This window comes from Halichoerus grypus, chromosome 4, assembly GCF_964656455.1.
Source record: "Halichoerus grypus chromosome 4, mHalGry1.hap1.1, whole genome shotgun sequence".
NCBI classification, from domain to species: domain Eukaryota; kingdom Metazoa; phylum Chordata; class Mammalia; order Carnivora; family Phocidae; genus Halichoerus; species Halichoerus grypus.
Window position 1 is genome coordinate 13,905,227 of NC_135715.1, and position 23,151 is coordinate 13,928,377.

Below are 23,151 nucleotides of genomic sequence, written 5' to 3' on the forward strand. Positions count from 1 at the left end.
AAATTAACTGGCTTGAGAAACTTTTTAGTAGGCCACATTTTTTTCTCCGTGTTCCTTGCTCATGCCTTGTACCCACACTCACTTCATTTCCAAAGAGTCTCATACACGTGAGTCATTTGTCTCAAAAAGAGCTAAATTGTCACTGGGACAAAGACCCAATGGGGAGAAAACATCAGTACCAGCGTCTGTGTGGTGTGGTTCTTTTTGTTTGTTCGTTTTGGTTTTTTTACTTTATTGTTTCTGAAATGTAAAGGACGGAAATGGAAAGATGGCGGACTACAAGCCACGGGTGGAGGAGATCCAGAGAAGAGGAGAAAGAACGACAGAAGGAATAAGGAAATGTAAGAAAGACACAACACGTGTCAGCTTTGCAGAGCCTCTTAAAATGTTCAGTTCTCACAGGACAGATTTAGTAAGCGTTAATTATTTAGAGTCAGTGATTTGAGTGCTTAAAGCACAGGTTGGCCTTCAAATAAATATACCTTATTCTCCCAAAAGGAAGCAGTCTTGGGTGAAGCCGCTGAGCCAGTGAATAATCTTTTATTAGTTTTATTCACAGCATGGCAAGGACAACCTGAAGCAGAGAGAGTAAGGCTCCAGCTGGAAATCCACAGACATCACCTAGGAGAGAGATGGGCATGAGGGCAAACACCACCCTCCCTCTCTGTGTTGAGCAAATCCAATGTGAAAGTTTAGAATTTGCGTCCTCACCACTGTCAATATTTAGAACAATTTTAACACCTCCTCCACTCTCATTTGACGGCATATACCTAACTATCTATGCATTGAAATTGCAAGCAATGTGACTTCAATCTCATTAGTTTACATATATATGCACCACATATATATAGACTTCATTTTCTTCCAGTTTTATTGAGATAAAATTGACGTACATCACTGTGTAAGTTCAAGGTGTACAGCAAAATAGCTTGACTCACACATATTGTGAAATGATCACCACTATCATTTTAGTTATTTAGTACCCAGCCTCTCATACAGATATGATAAAAAAGAAACAAAAAAATTGTTTTTCCTTGGGGTGAGAACTCTTAGGATCTACCGTCTTAACAACCTTCTCTTAGCTCTTTGGCAGTGTTAACTACAGTCATCATGCATTCCATCTCCTAGCCCTTAGTTATCTTACAAGGTGAAGTTTGTATCTTTTGACCGCCTTCCTCCATCCCCCAACCTTTGGTAACCCCCAATCTCATCTTTTTCTATGGGTTTGTTTTTGTTGTTGCTGTTCTGTGTGTTTTAGACTTCACATATAAGTGATAGTGAATCCCTGATATATAAAAAAAAGATAATATATCATGAGCAAATATGGTTTATCAGGGAATGGAAGATTTGTTTACCATTTGAAAATGAATCAATATAATTCACTATCTTCTTTTTTTTTTTTTTAAAGTTTCTTCTGTCTTATATATATTTTTTTAAGATTTTATTTATTTATTTGAGAGAGAGAGAATGAGAGAGAGCACATGAGAGGGGGGAGGGTCAGAGGGAGAAGCAGACTCCCTGCTGAGCAGGGAGCCCGATGCGGGACTCGATCCAGGGACTCCAGGATCATGACCTGAGCCGAAGGCAGTCGCTTAACCAACTGAGCCACCCAGGCGCCCATAATTCACTATCTTCTTTAAATGAAGGAGAGATAGTATATGATCATTTCAATAGATGAAAAAAACAATGACAATATTTAATACCATTCATCACTTAAAAATTCCCCAAATTGCAAAGGTGGTTTTGATAGAAGTCTTTCAATACAATTCACCACATTAATAAGTAAAAAAAAGAAAGAAAAAGTCATATATTCTCTTAAAAGATGAAAAAAATCTGGATAAAATTGAGTTACTCATGATAAATATCATTGGTAAGCTAGAAATAAAAGGGAACTCCCTGAACCTAATTAAAAGTAGTTCCAAAAAAAAAAAAAAAAAAGAGTAGCTCCAAAAATCTAGATCAAAAACATTCCTAACAGTAAAATGTTAGAAGCAATCACTTTAAAATCAAGAGCAAGAGAAGTATGGACACTGTCTGCTTCTATGCAGGTTGTATTCAAGGTTCTTGTTTATGTAGTAATACATGGAAACCAAATTTTAAAATATAAGAATTGGAATGGGAAAAACAAAAATGTCATCACAGATGATATAATTATCCACACAAAAAACCCAAAATAATTAGAGATATTAAGTTAGCAGTCTGTCTAGAAATAAGATCAATATATTTAACCTATATGCCATTAGTGACGATTGAGAAAATGTATTTTTTTAAAAAAGATATCATTTAAAATAACAATAGAAATATATAGCATCCAGAAATCTAACTAAAGATGTAGGCCATTATGGGAACAATTTTACAACCTTATTGAAAGACACTGAAGTCCTAACTAAACGAAGAGATAGAACATGTTCAGAGATAGGAAGACTCACTATTATAAAATACAGTTCTCTCCAAATTTATCTAAAGATCCATACCCCATTCTTTTTTAAAGCAACTTACTTAGGTGATTCTAAATGTGCATTAAAAAGCAAAATGGCAACCCAGACTACTGAAAAAGATAAATAGTTGCAAAGACTTGCCCCACAAGACCAGTTGAAGGCAATAGCAATGAAAACACTGTAGGATAATTACAGAGATATATAAAACAAAACAAACTCCAATGAAACTGAATAGAGAGACCAGATAGATGATTTATGACACAGATAGCAACACAAATCTCTAAGAACAGAGATGCCTCTTTAAGAAGATGCTCTGGGACAATTGGTTGGTGACATGAGGAAAGAAATGAAATTTGCTTTTTTATTTTTTTAAGATTTTTATTATTTGAGAGAGAGAGAGAGAGCACAAGTGGGGTGAAGGGCAGAGGGATAAGCAGACTCTCCCCTGAGCAGGGGGCCCGACACGGGACTTGATCCTGAGACCAGGGGATCATGACCTGAGCTGAAGGCAGACGCTTAAACTACTGAGCCCCCCAGGCGCCCCAAGAAATGAAATTTGAACACTACTTCTCACCCCATTCACAAAAATCAATTCTACATGTTTTAAGTATAAAAAGTAAACCTTTTAAAGCTTTTAGTAGAAAATACAGGAAAATATCTTTGTCCCACTGTGGGTGGGAAAGCATTTTTAAAAGGCACAAACAAATAAACAAAGGTATTAATAGAAAAATTTAATAACATTCCATTAAGAACTTGTATCATTAAGAGATATTCTAAAGATGGTGAAAGATAAGCTACAAAGGAGGAAAAGATATTTACAACATATATAATTGATAAGGTATCTGAAATATGTGCAGAAATCCTAAATGTCAATATGAAAAAGACAAATGATTCAGTAGAAAAATGAGCAAAAGATGTGAATAAACATCTCACATAGTGGAGAACATAAATGATTTAAAATGCTCAACTCAGCTATTAATCAGAGAAATGCAAAATAAGATCATAACTGGATCCCATTTTACACTCACTAGTTTGGCAAAATAAAGGAGCCTTACGCTATCAAGTTTTGGAGAGTATGTGGAACAACAGAAAAGTTCCCTACACTGGCCCGAGGAAGGGTTAATTGCTGTCAACCCATTGGAAAGCAATTTGCCATTACCCTGTACCCCAAACATGGGCGCACCCTGAGAATCTGCAAGTCCTTGTATACAATGGTACATGCACAAGCATGTTGTAAACAACAACTATTAGCAAAATGCTTCAAATAGCTCCAAAGTCCATCCAGAAAAAATACATACACAAATGAAGGTAACATGTGGATAAATCTTAGAAATGTTCATTAAAGCATCTCTAAAATGACTACATTGAGTATAATACCATTATATAAACTCAAAAGAAAAACAATACAGTATTTAGGAAAACATACATATTTTTAGAACTTTTAAAAACAAGAAATGATTTTAAAAAGTCAGAGAGTAGCTACATTTCAGGGTTATGTGGGAGCAGGAAGACCACTCAAGTAGCTTAACAGTACTGGTAATAATCTTGCCCTTAAATTTATTGGTCAGCTTATGATTGTTTTTAACTTATTTGCTTCAAAATTTTTCTATATGCAAGTTATGCAAATGATGCTATATTTCTGTAATTCAGAATAATTCTATATATAGATACACACCTTAGATTATGTGTGTATATTTGTTATATATATATATATAATATGTACTATATGTAGATGCATAGAACAAAGTCTTCTTAAAGAGGGAGGATACAGTATACAATATACATACAATATGTATCTCTAACCTGGAAATCAGCTTTTGTTCTTTTAAACACGATATTCAATAAAATCGTTGCATTACACCTGAAACTAACGATGTACTATTTGTTGGCTAACTGAATTTAAATTTTAAAAAATCGTTGCATTAGCTATGATTCCTTAGATGCCCTGTTCTGTCCCTTGCCTCTTCCAGCTTCTGGTGGCTGCATGTTTCCATTCTCTGTCTCTTCTCACTGGCCCTGTCGTCTGTGTTTTTAAATTCCCTCTGCCATTCTCATATAATGACAAAGCTGGATTCATGGCCCATAGTCTACAATGATGTCATCTCAAGATCTGTAATTCAATTATGGCTGCAAAGACCATTTTCCAAATAAAGTCCTACTCATAGGTTCCAAGTGGACATATTTTGGGAAGAGGGGCACCGTTCAAACCACAACAGCAGGTCACCCGTACCCATTTTATTTTAAAGATTATTTAAAAATCTGAGATAATGTTCACAACATATGATGAGGGACCAAACAGTTGTGTGATTCCCTTAATTCAAATATAGACAACATATACACAGATGTCTGGAAAGGGCATAGCGAGATTATGTTTCATTTTGTGTGTGAGAAAATAGCGGGTTTAATTTTACATTTTTCTGTGTTGTGTGAAGGTGTTTCAATGAGCCTCTAATTTTTTCTAAACACAAAAAAACTAAGCTCTTTTCTCTTTAACACGAAAATGCTATTGACATGTTTCTTTCTTATATTTTAAAATCTTCACCTACATTTCAACTCAGGTCGACAAAATTTTAAAGGACGCAGATGATACTTCATCGTATGCTATGCCATGACTGGCCTCCCCTGTTAGGCAAAGTTTCCAGGCTTCCTTGAATGTCTTCCTGGTTAATTGTGTCCTCTCAACAGAAAGCAGAGGGGTCAGACTCAGATCTGAGTCCAAGGCCAGTGGAGCATTTCTTCTTTTAAAAATAGCTTCTTCTGGGCGCCTGGGTGGCTCAGTTGGTTAAGCGACTGCCTTCGGCTCAGGTCATGATCCTGGAGTCCTGGGATCGAGTCCCACGTCGGGCTCCCTGCTCAGCAGGGAGTCTGCTTCTCTCTCTGACCCTCCCCCCTCTCATGCTCTCTCTCTCTATCTCATTCTCTCTCTCAAATAAATAAATAAAATCTTTAAAAAAAAAATAGCTTCTTCTTTGTTTTTATTTTTGCTTGGTCAAAGACATACAAAGAATTTTAAAAGCATTATCTCATTAACAATAACACTCCTGTTGATGTAATGATATGAATGAGTTATTGGGATGAAGTACGTGGCCATGCCTTTGTCTTCACTTCACGATTACAGACAGACAGACAAGGCTGTGGCTTGTCAAGGCCACCCAGTAAGGAAGTGGTGGTCTAGGACTGGACGCGATGTGAAGGCCACGGGCCCTAGGCCCCTGGAGGCTGCAGGAGTGAAAATGCAGCATGTCTTGTAACTGCTGGTTTTCCTCGGGATTTGTGCGGAGTGAAGTAGAATTGTATAGCAGCAACTTTCAAAGGATAGTAATTTTAGTTGGGCCATGTAACTATCACTTTGTGACTTTTTTTTTTTTTTTTTTTTTTTTTACCAACTGCCAGCCTTGAAATGTGTGGTAACTGCTATAAGGTCTCTCTAATGGCACCAGGATAATTTAAATGTGTAAATGAAGGAATTGAGAACTTCTGATTATTTCAACTGTCTTCCTGTTAAAGTCATGGCATTTATTACAGGCAAAACACTTGTGGGAGATTTTGCAGTTACTAAAAATTTTTTACACAAAATAATATCTTCTTCGATTTCATTATAGAATAGTATACTGACTGCCGAGAATTTTAAGTTTGATTTATCCCCATGCCCGTGGATGAGGGTAATTGATAAATCAGTTTATCAGTTTATACTCTGGATTATGATATTTAGGAATATTATGAGTTAAATAATAAATGTAGCGATATAAAGCTAAAGAGAATGGAGAAGACGAAAGATAAAAGTAGAAAACTAAAAGACAAGAGAGCTAAGTAAACAAGTGTGAAATATACAGAATTTTGACTAATCTGATAAAAAGAGGGAAGTACAAATAATAGAAACGTGGCATTACTATAGAAGCAAAGAGGGGCGCCTGGGTGGCTCAATCAGTTAAGCGTCTGCCTTCAGCTCAGGTCATGATCCCGGGGTCCTGGGATCGAGCCCCACATTGGGCTTCCTGCTCAGCAGAGAGTCTGCTTCTCCCTCTCCCTCTGCCCTTCACCCCCATGCATGCTCTCTGTCTCTCTCTCTCTCAAATAAATAAATAAAAATCTTTAAAAAAAAAAAAAAAGAAAAATTATAAGAGAGGACTCTGCACAACCTTATGCAAGTACATTTTAAAATATACATGAAAGGGACAATTTTAAATAAAAATATAAATTACCAAAATTGAACAAAGATTTAAAATAGTTCAGTGGATGAATGATCATAGACAAAATTAATACTTAGGCAAACCTCTATACCTAATTTGAGACTACCAACCCAGATAATTTTACAAATGAATACCAAAAAACCCAAGGCAATGCAAAACAGCTATCTTACTTAAACTATTCCAGAGCTTAGAAAAGATGGAAAATTTCACATTCATTCTACAATGCTTATGTAATATTGACTCCAAAACTGGACGGAGAGCTCTCATGCACACACACATACACATATACATATGATCTAAAATTAATCTCACTTATTAATTAAGTGCAAGTATCCTAAATAAAATGCTAACAAAGTATCTAGCAGTGTATTGGCGAATTAGTTAACATACATATGCATTTATATGTGTATATATGTGTGTGTGTAATTATGTATCATTATATATATATGATAAGACTTATTAAACTGTATATATTATGCTTATTTTCATTTAACATGTGAAAAAATATCTTGACTTCTTATCATCTTCAACAATAGTATTTAATTAGTTGCATAGTATTCCACTGAAATCACCAATTTAAGGCAAAATAAAGAATTAATTTATTTGTATCGAACACAGAGCATATATGCAGTGGTATTAGGAAAAAACCAAACACTTGTCAATTACTCATTTTATGCTAGTTTGAATAAATCCCCAAGCAGCTGCAGAATCAACTACTAATTTTCTATCTCAGTAAGAGACTAAGATAGGGAGAGAAGGTGGGCAGTGGGAGGGAATTCCAAAGATCTGTGGAGCTAAAAGTATTTAAATGTCTGGGCTATTTATTTCCTAAACTAAGAGGTAATAGGAGAGGCAGGGAGGGGGAGAGGCCAGGAATTTGAGGGAGAGTACTGAATGCCAACACAGAAGAAGACAAAATGGCAAGAACTCATACTGTGACAGAACAGTTAGTGCCAATCAAACTCTACTGGTTGCTCCACAAAAGAGAAAAAGCATGATTATTATTCATTTCACAAACTTTTAAAAAAAATTTGGGTCCAGTTGACACACATGATATGTTAGTTTCAGGTGTACAACATAGTGATTCAACAAATTTATGCATTATGCTGTGCTCACCATAAGTGTGGCTGCCATCTGTCCCCATACATCGCTACCAAAATATCATTGACTATATTCCCTCTGCCGTGTCTTTTAGTTCCTTGACTTGTTCATTCCATAACTGGAAGCCTGTATCTCCCACTCCCCTTCATCCATTTTGTCCAACCTCTCACCCCCATCCCTCTGGCAAATATCAGTTTGTCCTCTGTATTTATAGGTCTGATCCTGCCTTTTGTTTGTTCACTTTTTTTTTTTTTATATTCTACTTACAAGTGAAATCATATGGCATTTGTCTTTCTCAATCTGACATATTTCACTTAGCATAATACCCTCTAGGTCCATGCATGTTGTCACAAATGGCATGAGCTCATCTGTTTTTATGGCTGTGTAATATTCTGTTTCATACATATGTATGTATGTATGTGTATATACACACCACATCTTCCTTATCCATTTGCCTCTTGATGGACACTTAGGTTGCTTCCATATTTGACTATTGTAAATACTGCTGCATAGGGGCGCATATATCTTTTTGAAATAGTGGTTTTTTTTCCTTTGGGTAAATACCCAATAGTGGAATGATTGGATCATATGGTATTCCTATTTTTAATATTTTGAGGAATCTCCATACTGTTTTCCACAGTGGCTGTACCAATTTATATTCCTACCACATATTCTAAAATCATAATTATACAGAGAAGATTAGCATGGCCCCTGCACATTTCGCAAACATTTTTAAGTTTCTACTATAAGGTAGGCTATAGGAAGGGCACAGTCACTTAATGAAGCTCAGAAATCGACACTGTAATGAATGAGACCAGGCAAAACATTTATGTAAAAGAAGGCACACAAAAGAGTATATAAGGAATGCATATGAGACATTTGCAAACTAGATTAGCTCCAGGTAGCTAAATATAAGTACATGAGTTAGACTGATTAGTCCCACATAGGATTAGCCATGATTAATTAATTAGCTTGGATCAGAAGTTTTTCCTCTGTATCAATTGAATCACCTTTTCATAACACCCTGGGATCGCAGGGGTGCACAGCCCTGACCCAAGCCCACTCAAACAAGCGTTGGGGCCCCATTCCTCCATCCTTGGTGATGGGTCCAGGAGAAGATGCAAGATCCAACCAGGGTTACAGAAATCTTGTCCTGGAAGTTGTATGTGGGCTTTGTAAGACACAAGTTCTCTTTAAACTCTGCTAAACAAAGCAGTTGGAAACCTGGGGATGCCCATGGCCATCTTTCTTGCCATATGGAGAATACTTGTTCGCAACAGCAGAGGATGAAGTAAACATAAGAGTGAAAGAGACAAGCTACGATGAGGGATGGATCACGAAAAATGCCCTGCATCTTGTGTGAAGTGAGATACGCTTCAAGCCTTCCCATTTATATGAGATAATGACTTTGTTTTTTGCATTAGTCAAAATTTCCGACTCTTGTAATCAAATACCTCCTGAATATATCTTCCCAATATCTATCCTGTTCCTTAGAGACTTCGTATGTGAAGAATTCACACAACAGGCTAGCATCACTATTTTTTTATTATAGCATCTCCAGGGCCCTGAGTCTCAATCTACTTCAAACACTCTTCCTTGTCATTACCCAGAACTGTGCACCTATAAAATGCTATCCTTAATAACCCAAGTGCTCTTAATTGCAGAGATACACATATTTATTAGTGGCTAGATTATGAAAAATCAACAGTGAAAGATTGCATAATATAATTAGGAGTTATAAAAGTTTAAAAAAAATTTTTTTTAAAGATTTTATTTATTTATTTGACAGAGAGACACAGCAAGAGAGGGAACACAAGCAAGGGGAGTGGGAGAGGGAGAAGCAGGCCTCCCGCTGAGCAGGGAGCCCGATGCGGGGCTCGATCCCAGGATCCTGGGATCATGACCTGAGCTGAAGGCAGACGCCCAACGCCTGAGCCACCCAGGCGCCCCAAAAGTTTAAAATTTTTTTTTCTTATTTGGGATAATAATATTGAAAAAAGCTCAAGTGTTCAATATAATTTCTAGCTAAACATATGGCATGTAAAATAATAGATCTTGTTAATGATTTTCATTGCCCCTATTTTAAAACACATGGTATTCTTATATATTGATCAGTCTTTAACCAAAATAGACAAAAAGGGAAAACCATATCATTCCAATCCTGCCGAAAGCTAAATATAATTGATCTTTTTTTCTTCACATTTCTTTTAGCCTTATGCTTCATGTTTAGGAAGCATATAGAATTAATTGAATGTGATGAGCTACCGAAATGTTCTGAGATAGCACTGGGATAATAGAGAGGTAAGAGCTGGGCCACTGTTAATCATAACAACATCCCACTTAAAAACTGGAATGTATCAGCAATCTGCTGTTGCCATATTGATTTCACTTAGCCCTTCTGGATGGAATACGAGGGAGATTTTCCAATGTAGAATCAAAACAGATGGTAGGGAGGTTGGGGAAAAAATAGTCTTTCAGTATAATGGAAGTCACAGCAAAGCTTTCTGAAAAATATTATTATAATTCCTTGACAAACAACTGACATAAAGCCAAAAACATCTATTGGTACCATGGCAAGAATCAGTGGCATGAGAACCTTACAGTCTTCAGTGATGTTCACTGGCTGTTTGCTTTTTATCAATGAAATTAGACCTTGCAGGACCGGAAGTCTGACTCTCTTATAGGTGAGTCCCTCACTTTATAAATCAAATGATAGAACACCATTAATTAGATTAGAGTTTCAGGGGAAATCTTAACCTGGAAATGGAAAATCTTCAAAATAACATTTAATTATAGAGCAAGTGTTTAAATGTTATATTTTTATAAAAAATTACCATTCATATTCATGAACCAAACATTTACAGCGATGCCTCATGATTTCACATGAGATTAATACAGAAGCCAAAATCTTGTTATTCTTGATATTCAAAAAAGATAGAAGCCCAATATCACAGAGGAAGCACTTATGGTTTTCTTTATTCTACCTAAAGCATTGGAAGTAACCAGCTTAAACTCGTTAGTCGAATATAGTTACTCCATTCTACTTTCCTTGTGTATCTATATCCTTCCTTTACTATCCTTTCTTTGATCTTTAGAATTTGAGAGGAACTAAAGTAATTGCTATTCTATGTACTTGCAAAAAGCAATAGCCTGGTGGAAAAAAAATAGAATTTTTAGTTCAAGGGTTTTAATCCGATTCTATCACATATTAAGTCTTTGACCTTAGGCAGGTTACTTAACCTTTTAAACCTTCAATTCCTCATTGCAAAATTGGAATTATATCAAATAATGTTAAAGGTTATTAAGAAGATTAGATACGTAATTATATAAAAGTGCCTGGATTAGTCCCTTTACTTTCCCTTAGTCTTGGCAAGAAAATACATTCTCTCTTTAAAGTGGGAGCGGGTCTGGATAATTGTCAAGTGAAGTTTTTTGCATCTTCGAAGAGTCAAATGCATTTCTTGCGTCTAGTCCTAAGTCTGGGGGACTGACTCCCTACTGATGCCTGCTTTGTTTTTTCATGAGAGCTGATTATTGAGGCCAGTGGGGAAGGGCAGTTCACCCAGAAATTGCTGCTACGACTCATTGCTTGGGCTTGTCTTTCTGCAGCAACGGAAAAGCGGGCAGATGAAAGCAAGGCAGCAGGAACAGGGCCAAACGAGTAGAAGCAGAGTCCCAGAGGGAATGTGCTTCTGCATCATGGCCAGCAGCCAGATGGCTACGGGAACATGACTGGAGTCAAAGTAGGACGTTTCAGGGGCGATGTCAAACCACCTCTAGAGAGGGGCGAGCCAGAGACCTCACACATGTAATGCACTAAAATGAGTTCTGAGATACTGAATAAATATTAAGTGTAATTGGCCCATCCTGGAAATTCTTTGCCCTCAGCAAAGAGAAAGTCTTGCCTTCTTCCTGCATGCCAAAGCCAGCTCACTCAGGAAACTGTGACCCTGTTAAGGTTACTTTCATGAGTTTTGGTGCGCTGCCAAAGCATAAATGTCCCCCCGCTCTACTCTGACACATAGCTCGCAAAGAGATTTGGTTCATCTCTTTTAAATGGACATGGAGTCATGTATGTCTATTCAAATGAGAAGTCATCACTTTTACACCTTGGTAGGGCACTGCCTTAAATCCTAGCATGTTTTGTCACTCCCATTGTTTTGCACTTTATTTGTTTACTTTATGCCTTTTGGTCTCCTCTTACTTCCTCTTCTAGAGGTTGGTATGTAGGTTCAGTTAAGTTCGCTGATGCTATCGTGTTTGAACTGGAAGGTACATTAGAATCTATTTATTTAAATTTCCTCATTTTCATAAAGGCCAAGAGACTGGGTGATCTGTAGTGGTCACATTACTAGTGGTAGAGATAGGAGGAGAACTCAGATGTTTTGAGTGGTCTTTTGTACTACAAGGCAACATATCTTCTCTTGGATATGAATCACAGAATTTTCTGGGCACTTAGTAGGCCTTCAACAATAAATGTTGAGTTAGTAGTTGTTCAACGAGTAATTTCCACTTAAGACATTTGATCTATAAAAAAATAGAATCCTCTGTGAAGTTGACGTCAAGTAGAAAGCAATCTGATTTATATGTCACCACTTTCTCCCTGCTTCTTTGGATTTGGGAATTGTGAAACATTGCACAAGTGAGTAGAAAAAGCTTAGATAACATGTGCTGGCAAACACAGGCAACAGATTTGGTTTTGATGGACAAATATGGTCACATTTTCCCCTTTCCTCTTGGCTACCTTGCCATCTCAGAAACTTCTGCCCTCTGGACTACAGTGCATTTGCTTATGTGAAGCTGGTATTAAAAATCTGGTTCATCAAAAGAGGAAAAAAGATGATTGTCACAAGGGGAAGGCTTCTCAGAACTGAAGACAAGCTGCTCCTTTCCAACTGAAAATGTCAAACACTTATTCATACGGTTCTTACCAGACTTGATTTATATGAGCAACTGCCAATCCTTAACCTCCCCCTCATGCAAGTGCAATTGGGGAGCCTGCTCTTTCAGCCATTAAAATCACGTTAGTTTTGTTTGATATCCTGAATAGAAAATCATTTCTTCCCTCCATGGGGGAGTTATTGATTTACCCTGTCATTCGCTTTAAAATCTTCTAGTTTCTAAATATGTTTGTTGTTTACCTGTAGTGTTGTAAAAAATATGAATATTTTCCTTCGGGTTTTCTAGGAGTTTGGCTTAAAAAAGTAAACATTGCTTATGATCTGACTGATAATCTGAATTCATATTTTCCAAGCCCAGTGAAAATTACAGTCTTTACAGAAAGAGGGGGAAAAAATCAAAATAAGATAAAATTTCATTTGTACCATGTTTCCGGGCAATAATGTGGCTTATATACTGAAACCTATGCATTTTCTTAAGGACTCAAATATTTTAAATTCTTTTACTTTTGCATTTCCTAGATGATATATGACTTTTACAGAAATATTCTTTAAATGGGCATTCCCAGAACATGGGAGAATTACCAGGAAAAATGACATATACATGGTTGGGGAAGATGAAAAAAGGTTTTCAGTGAAAATGAAAAAAAAAAAAAAAGAAGAAAAAGAAAAAAGAACAGGCTTGATCCTACAGAATGAGTCACTTATTTCAGAAAGAGAAGAGGGAATCAGAAAGCATGATTTATAGTGCCATGGTCCAATAAATCATAGGCAGGAAAGAGTTGTAAGGTACAAAACGCTTCCTGTGATATGCCTCTTCAAGCACCAGATTGATAAATCTTCAAAAATTAGTCCCTACCCCCAAATGTATATTACAACAGAGAGCGGTCTTGAAATGTCCTGATTCACAAACACCTTCATTGTAAAACTAACAAAGGAAAGACCACAAGCTGTGTTTTGGGTTTATTTCATACAGTACAAGGACTAAGAGCCCCAGAAAAACTATAAAGAAACATGCCCCCATTTCCCCACTTCAAAAAGAATAGAAAGATCAGTTATTCGCTAAGCAGGATTTCCACCGTCATTACGGGATTTTACTCACAGTATGGAGCACTCCCACAAGAGAAGAATAGAGGATGTTTAATGGCCGTGTTCTCCAGGGAAAGTTGGGTCACCTCAGAAGCTTTCCCTCCCAATACACACGTTCAGTGCCAAGACTGCCGAAGAGGCAGGGGCAAGTCAATACGGGGATAGTCCAAGCGACCGTTCAATATCCTCAATAGTTTTAAAGCATGAATTTTGAACCTCTTAACTTTTTTTTTTGCACTCACTTTTTCCACATTAAATGACTTTCTTTTGAGACACTCTGGATGAATAACTCAGAAAAAACAATGACTTGAAACAGCATAATTTAACCACTGGTTTGACTGGAAGGAGACCCACCATGTCCCCCAAGATTAGTAAAATCAGACCTGATCATCCAAGGTTGGCAGTGAAGCATGGAAAGATTGGAGGTCCCTTTGGAGCTCTCATACACATGACTGTAGCCATATGTGGAAAGGTATTACCACTTAAAAAAATAATAATAATAAAAAAAACCAGCCACATTTCTCTATAAAGCTTGGAGGATACCACAAATGTTAGAGGGGAGCCTCCATAATTTCCTGCGAAGAGTCTCTCTCCACCCCAGTGTTGGCAGTCTGAACTGGACTGCACTGGGCAAGTTGCCAGTCCTTAGCCTCCCATCAGTTAACGTCTGCGGCACTTAGCTCACAGCCTCGCAACGACTCAAGTTCATGAGCAATAGCGAAAGAGGGTGCAATTTCCTATGGAAAACATGTTTCATATAGAATGTGTCTTCATCTATAGCATTTTAATAAGAAAATGAAATTAAGATCTCTAATCATAGGAATATAACTCTTATGAAAGTAAACTCAGAAATTGGCATTTTCTAGGGGGAAAATGAGCTCAGAATTTAAAACAAACCTGAATATTCAGCTGAACTATCATGTACCTGAAACCGTGGTATTTCATTATGTGTTCTTGTTCCTTTAAAATGTGCAGGAGCTAGAAATCTTACAGCTACAGGGAACAGAATAATATGACTGCAGTGGCCTCAAGTACATTTATCATTAACATTTGCCTGGTATATCTTTTTTCCTCTTTTCACTTTCAATCTTTCCCTGTCCTTATGTTTTAGCTCTGTCATTTTATGTGTGTTGCTTGTAAAGAGAACAGAGCTGAATTTTGGTTTTCTTTTATTCAAACTAATATCTCCGTACTTTATACTAGAGTGTTTGGCCCTCTTATGCCTTTTGAGATTATTAATAGATTTGGAATTATTTCTAATCATTTTATTTTGTTGTTCCTATTTTTTCTGATTTTACCTCTTTTTACTTTTTGTCTCCTTTTTGGCCACATTTTTTAATTCAAATTTTTAAATTCCACTCCCCCTCCCCCTGCTGCTGGTTAGGACGTGACGCGATCTATTTCTAGTCTCTAGTAGCCATATCTAGTAACTAGGATCTGCTGAGACTAAGTGAAGCACTTTGTATTTTTTAACAGCATGTGCTGGTATAGCTTCAAAGGTGGCGAGGCCCAATCTTGCCTAAAGAGATGTGGCATGTTTCGCTAACCTTGCGAAACCGAAGAACCACATAGAAGGCAGAGGAGCATAGGAAAGAAGCAAGTATACCCGTTCTGCTCCCATACCTGGTCTGCGCTGAATTCGTTCATTCAGCCAGCCATGTACTCAAGTGTATTCTTTGCTGAGTGCCTCTATATTGCTTGATGAATAAAACCGAATTCTTTCTATGCAAGGGGTTTGTTTCCACTAACTACCCTGTGCATTTCAAAGAAACAAAGACATGGTCTTCTATCTGTTTTCACCCCCTCGCTCAGTAGTTCTCAAACCTAAGTGAGCCACAGAATCGTGGGGAAGTTGACGGTCATGGGGGAAGCCTGGAGATTTGCATTGTCAACGAGCAGCACTCTTTCAGATGAAGATGAAGCATGACCACACTTGCCTGGTCTGTCCTGTGAATTCTGGACGTAGTGGTGATCCATAAATGTTTGCCACAGTGAGGTAGATAGCTGCTCTAGAATGGGGGGAGGGGGCAGGTAGGGGTCTCCATTTCCATAGACCAGTAGTTCCAATGTTAGTGGACAAGGCCTTCCAAGTGTGGTTTGCAGAATAAAAATTAATCCAAAGTAGTAATACATTTTATCTTTCTATCAGTCTGACTCATTTAATTCTATAAAGTTGTACCAAGAACCTGACTCTTTCAAAATCATCTCTGGCTGCAAATCTCTCAAAATAGATTATGCCAGGTAGGATGGGAAGGGAATCTGGAATTGTGAAAATGTTGCTCAGTGGCAAGAAAAAAAAAGTACATTAAGAGAATTTCAAAACTTTAATAATGCCACATAATGTCAAATGGCAGCCAATTATACACTTTTCTAAAAGAAGGCACATTTCTGGTGGGCAGTAAATTGTTTTCCAGACAGAAAACTGCTTTTAAAAATAATAAAGAATGGATTGTTTCTCCTTCTGGGTTTATATTTCAGTCGAAGGGGAAAATGCTTAATGCTAACAAAGTGCCTTTGCTTAGCAACATCATAACTGCTACTTCTAACTTCCCACAATAGCATGCTAGTTAGTATCTGGCACTTGTTTAATCAAGTATTGTTTCTGTCTCCGTCTTGTTGCCAGACACACTGAGTCATCCCTTTGTGAGCAACTAGTTGTCTGCTGTCCTAAGACTGGCCTCTGTCTCCCCTTGGAGGAAAAGATAGAATCTTGTTGCAGCTCAGAGCTAATCTGACTCTGATCTCAAGAGCCCTGTCTCTCTGGGCACTACTTTTCTGCAAGTTCTCTTAAAAAGAAAACCTATCAGTGGAAAACACTAATTCAAAGAGATATATGCACCCTTGTGTTTATTGCAGCTTTACTCATCATAGCCAAATTATGGAAGCAGCCCAAGTGTCCATCTACAGATGAATGGATAAAGAAGTGGTATATACAATAGAATATTATTCAGCCATAAAAAAGAAGGAAATCTTGCCATCTGTAACAATATGGATGGAGCTAGAGAGTATAATGCTAAGCAGAATAAGTCAGTTAGAGAAAGACAAATACCATATGATTTCACTCATATGTGGAATGTAAGAAACAAAACAAATGAACAAAGAGACAAACCAAAAAGAGACTCTAAGTATGGAGAACAGTTACCAGAGGGGAGGTGATTGGGGGGATGGGTGAAATAGGAGAAGCGGATTAAGAGTACATTTGTCATGATGAGCACTGAGTAATGCACAGAATTGCTGAATCACTATATATTGTACACTTGAAACTAATATAACACTGTATGTTAACTATACTGGAATCAAAATAAAGAAAAACTTAATAAAAAAATAAATAAAAAGCACTCCTTCCCCACCCCCCCAAATGAGTTAATGGAATGAGAAAGAATGATCTAATGATGGAGAATATCACCAACACTCCTCCTTACTGACTTACATTAAATTACCATATGATTAACAGAGACATGTCCAGAGCAAAGAGTGTTGGGTGACCTCGAATGGGTATGGGCTATTTCACATTCTTGGTTCAAAATCTGTTACTGTGCCCCAACTCCCAGCTGAGACAAAGCCTTTACCTAATATTTTTTTCATTGTTTGTAAATGATCTATTTTATTGTTTTAAATATATAAATAGCATAAAATTAAAAGATCAAAATGTGTAGAATAATAAATGTTTCCCTTCCCTATTTGTCCCCCAGAAATCCACTTCCCCTCTATAGAGAAGCCTCTCTCCTCATTCACTTGTGTATCCTTGTAGAAGTATGCTGTGCCCATATGAGGAATTAATAACCTTTTCAACAAATATGTATTTAGCATTCAATATGTGTCAAGCACTGAATATGGTGTATATACATCAGTGAGCAAATAAGTCAATATTCCTTTCCTTCAAGTAGTCTACATTCTAGGGTGGGGAGACAGGCAATAGATAAGATAAATATGCTAATTTTGTAGTCTAGTAGAAGATGGTAAGTATTATGGAGAAAATCCAAACAAGGAATGGTGGTAGGGAATCTTTGGAAGGTGTAGAAATAGGTGGCAAAATTTAAGAGTGGTCAGAAAAAAACTTCATAGACAAAGTGACATTTGAGCACACTTGGAGGAGGAGAGGTAGTAAGTTCTGTGGATACCAGGGAAGAGCATTCAGGAAGAGCGAGTTTGGGAGCAAATAGTGGGAAATGAAGTCCACGTCCATAACGGACCAAATCAGCCTGTGATTTGTCACTATAATAAGACTGGCTTTTGTTCTGAAGGAAATAGAGAGAGCATTGGAGGATTTTGAGCAAGAAGTAGCACCGTCTGAATTCCCTTTTGGCGGGATGTCTGCATATCTTGTAGAGGGCAGCCTGAAGAGAAGCAAGAGCTGGTAGAACACTAAGCAGGACAGTGCAGTAACACAGGCCAAAGACTGACCGGTGACTTGGACCAAGATGGCAGCAGTAGAGGGGACCAGAAACTGGCCAGACTCTGGACATACTTTGAGGGCAGAGGCAACAAAAATAGACTAAGACTTGAATGTGGGCTGCAAGGGACTCTAAGGACTTTAGCCAGCCAACTGAAAGATCAGAACTGTCACACCTGAGATAGGAAGACTGAAGAAGAAACAGGTTTGGGGGGAACTTTGGGAGGCTCAGTCTTAGATATCCTAAGCTTGAGATGCCCATTAGACACCAAAATTAGATATGCTAAACGACAGTTGGATACATGGTATGAAATCAGGGAATAAATGTGAGCAGGACATAAAAATTTGAGAGTCAAAGGCAAATAGATGCTATTCGAAGCTCTGAGTTTAGAAGAGACCCCACAAGAGTGAACTCAGATGGAGAAGAGAAAGGGAACAAGGACGGAGCCCTGGGGTCCTGTCAGTCCTGTCACAGTGGTGAAAACCATGAGGAAAAAGCAAAAAGACCTAGGAGGGACTGCAATGGGGATGAGGAAAACTAGTGTGAGGTGTCCTGGAATCCAAGGGAAGAAAAATATTTCAAGGAGGAGGCACGACAATTTGTGTCTAATGCTGCTGAATGATTTATCAAGATCAAGGTCAATGGTAATACTGACGAGAAGTTTTAGTGGGACAAAAACGAATCAGAATGGATTTAAGGAGTAAGAAGCCAAAGAGAAACTGGAGAAAATGAGTATAGATTAAGTCTCTTGAGGAGTTTTGCTGTGAAAGAAAGTCAAGAGAAAAATACAAAGAGAAAAGCGTCTTTCACAAAAGGCTGCAGTATATTCCATTTTATCAGTGTACCATAGCATATTTAACCAGTCCTTTTTTGGTGATGATTTATTTTCAATTCCGTAATGTTACAAAAATGCTGCAGTGAGTATCCTTGGATATATAATCATCTATACCTTGTCTAGGAGAATTGGAAAGAGAAATTCTTAGAAGTGCAATTATAATCTTATGAATAATCCAAATGGCTGTGCATAAAGGTTTTACCAACCCCCAGCATTGTCTGAGAATGCCTGTTGACCACCTTCATCCAATATATGACGCTATTAAATATGCTAACCTTTGCCAATATGGTGTGGGAGGCAGAATAGTGGCCTTCCCAAAGATGCCCATATCCTAATCCATAGATCATGTGATTACTACCTTACACGGCAAGGAGGACGGGGTGATTAACTTAAAGATCTTAAAATGGGGAGTGTATCCTGGATTATGCAGGTGGGCCCCATGTAATCACAGGAGTCCTTATAACCGAAGGAGGGAGGCAGGAGATCAGAAAAGGGGATGTGAAGAGATGTCAGAAAAACAGAGGGCAGAGGGGTAGAGTTGCTGGCTTTGAAGACAGAAGGGGGTCACCAGCCAAAAATGAAGGCCTGGAGAAACTGGAAAGGCAAAGAAACAGATTCTCCTCCAGAGATGACAGTATGACTAAAATAACACAGAAAGTGTCGTCCTTTCTTCTATACTCTGAAGCAGTCTGAACAGCATTGGACTTCTCTCTTATCTAAGCTATCAGCAAAATTGCGCTTTGAAATTATCTCTCTTATAGAAAAGCTGGTCTGTATAGATTTTCAATATATTCTGTAATTCCCTACAAATTCACCTGTTCATCCATATTCTTTATTGTTTGTATAGAGCTGAGCAAAACAGTGTCATGCTTTTTTAAATTTCTACTGCATTGGCACTCACTGTCAATTTTCTTTTTTTTTTTTGTATTTGGCTTTATCCTCTTTTCTATGATTAAGTCAGCTAATAATTTCTTTTTTTCTGTTAACCAGCTGTTAGACTTATTTATTAGTTCTACACTTTTTCAATTTTCCCATTCATGAAAATCTGTCTCTATCCTTTTTAAGTATTTCTTTGCCCTTTTTTTTTTTTCTTTTTTGAGAGAGAGAGAGAGCACCATTGGGGGGAGATGCAGAGGGAGAGGGACAAGGAGACTTCCCACTGAGCAGGGAGCCCAACACGGGGCGGATCCCAGGACCCTGGGATCGTGACCTGAGCTAAAGGCAGACTCTAACAGACTGAGCCACCCAGGCACCCCTCTTTGCTTTTCTTAGTTAGAGGTTTACATTTTTTTCCTGTTAACTAGTGAATTATTTAGTGTTGTGATTTTCTTTGAGCATGACTAGATGCGTGCTAGACATTCTGGCATATCACACTTTCATCAAGCTCTCCTAGACATATTGCAGTTTGCGTTTTGATTTTCTTATTGTCTCAAAAACAGTTTAGGAGAAAAATTTTAAAATCTCCATGTGGCTATGTTTTTTTAAAATAGCTATATTTTGAAATTTCTCATTTTATTACATTTGATCAAAGAATGTTTTTGGTCCTATTCCAGCTTTGGTGAATTTGCTGAAGTTTTATTGATGGCCAATATGTTATTTTTTGCAAATATTTCTTGAATACCTGAAAAAAAAAAAAGGTATTCTCTGTCTTCAGGATAGCAGGTCTGATATAGTTATATAAATGAAATCCATCTTATTCTTAGTTAGGTTTTCTGTACCCTTAATTATTTTTTTGCCCATTTGGTCTATTGATAACCTTAATAAATAACTTAAAGTCTCCAATTTTGCCTTATATGTCTTTTATAGTGATGATTTTTATAAAATTTATTTTTGTGATGATTTCCATAAGGATATCAATGCAGTATTATTTGTTGATTAGGTCTCCACAGTGGGAGAACTCTGTTGTGAGCTATACTGTGTATCTTTATAAAGTCCCATTCTCTGTCTAGATTTACTCTGGATTCAAATTCATCTGGTCAACATAGTGGCCAATCTTTATTTTTGTCTGCATCCGCCTGGGACGTCTTCGCGTCTCCTATGACTTCCTCCCTTTGTCCATCACTTGGTTTTTGGAGTCTTCCTTTCATACAGAATGTAAATGGGTTTTGTGTTGTGTATCTGAGAGTCTTCCTCTTAGATGAGTTTAACCAGTTTGCACTTAATTATACGATAGCTATATTTAGTCTTACCTCACATCTTTTACTGCTTTTACTTATTTTTTAATCACTTGGCATATGGGAGGAGAGAGCACAGGTTCCATTAATTTAGCACAGAGATCTTGGAAGTCTGGAGAGACTGGGCCCATTCTTAAATGCCAGGGATGGAGTTCTTGGCTCTTTTTATTTATTTATTTATTTATTTATTTATTTATTTATTTATCAGAATTCCACACTCTGTGTTCTGACCCAATATCCTTTCTTTGTCTTGGGTAAGTTTTCACATTTTGTGTTCAATATTCTTCCTCATATATGATTTTTTTCCCCTTAAGTAGGCCCTATACCCAGCGTGGAGTCCAACGTGGGGCTTGAACTCACAACTCTGAGATCAAGGACTGAGCTGAGATGGAGTCAGATGCTCAACCGAGTGAGCCATCCAGGTGTCCCCTTCATATATGTTGATGCTTCTTTCATAGTGAGTGCTTTTCATGAATAAGAATTACTTAATCGACAATAAGTATAGGTAACTCCTGTGATGCGAGTGATCAACATATTGCTTTTCTGATAACTTTTAATATGAGTCTCAGCATTTCTGAACTTGCTCATTCCCTTCCCATGTGCCCATTCCATCCCCAACACACAGAAGACATCAGCCCTTCTCAGGTTTTTTGAATAAAAATAATTTTGCCTTTAGAGATTTTGTGCGTTCCTCTGTTTTTTGCTCATCATACATCATCCTAGGCTCTTCAAAAAAATTGTGCAGGTAAAGTCACACAATAGAACTTTCTGGCTGAGCAGTCTACTCCACTGCACAGTGGAAAGCCTGATGATTTTCCTTTCTTTGTCAACTTAGTATATTATGTTCTTGGTTTGAATGAGTATAAATATCAAAATCCAGTATCCAAAATAGCCCTGCAGCATCTCAACCTTCAGCTTTTGGGGAGAATGCCAGAGTCTGCTCTCTGAGATGCTTCTTAACTGCTAATGATTAGCACCTCAAAGCTTAGAGGCACTCATGACTCCTCATCTGAAAAAAAAAAATACCCATTAGCAGAAGCTACACTGGGGCGTGTGAATGAAGGAAAACAAATTTCTCCAGACACCATGTCCTGGAGAGAGAATCAAATGGGGGGGGGGGGGGAAGCTGCTGTCACTTGATCATTCTCTGCCTTAATGGTGCTTCAGGCATTGCTCATTTTAGTTTTGCATTAGCAAATAATCTTATTAAAAAGATGGCCGTGATAACACTGATTGATGGAGAGGAAACATGCCTGGCTTAAAATACTCATAATTTATAATCAACTGTGCTTTAACAATGTAAAAATGTCATTTAAAATGCTGTGTATATATAATCTATTTCTGAGGGAGCAATTACATCTATATGAAATTCTAATGATTTGAATATAATGTTCATCAAAAGGTTCTCCATTTTAATTTCAGTCCCCTCCTCTTTAACAAATAGTTGCTTTAATCTATAAGAACTGCATTCTTGAATACTCAATGATTATTAAATGTCAGCGTCTGGGTAACAGAGGTGGGGACAATATAGGAGCAATCATAGTTTTACCATTGGTCACAGCTAAACATCTTTGAGCAATCTATTTTAGAACACTGACATAGGAAGAGAGTCTGTGACCAAGCTAGGAGAAAAGTGTTTCTTTTCCCTTGCCGCAATAGTGCAGGGTATTTCCTTCACCCAGCAAGTATTTGTGAGGGCCTCCTGTGTGTTCGAGACTGCCCGGTATGTGTTGCAATGACAGACTGGTCCCTGTCCACGTGGAGCATGTGGTCTGAGGGCAGAGGCCAGATCATGAGTAAGCAAAGGGGCTGGATTTTATATCTAATCAGAGAGACGTCCCTGCAAGGTGCCAGCAACGGAGTGGCAAGATCTGATTTGCACTTGAAGAGGTTAAATCTGATGGTTTTGTAGGCAGTGAACTGGAAGAGGGCTCAGTTGAAACAGGGAGTCATAGTCCATTGCAGGGACCCTGGGGCAAGGTACTGAGGTGGCAGTGGGTGGAACGGAGGTATTCTTGAGAAATGGCAACAA

The 23,151-nt window shown here is 37.7% G+C and overlaps 1 protein-coding gene and 1 pseudogene across 3 annotated transcripts in view; one reads left to right on the forward strand and one right to left on the reverse strand.

The window, feature by feature from the left end:
- Positions 1-23,151, reverse strand: part of HS6ST3 (heparan sulfate 6-O-sulfotransferase 3) — a 650,113-nt gene that overhangs the window by 75,695 nt on the left and 551,267 nt on the right. The window lies entirely within an intron of this gene.
- LOC118523288 (U6 spliceosomal RNA) lies at positions 8,382-8,471 on the forward strand (annotated as a pseudogene).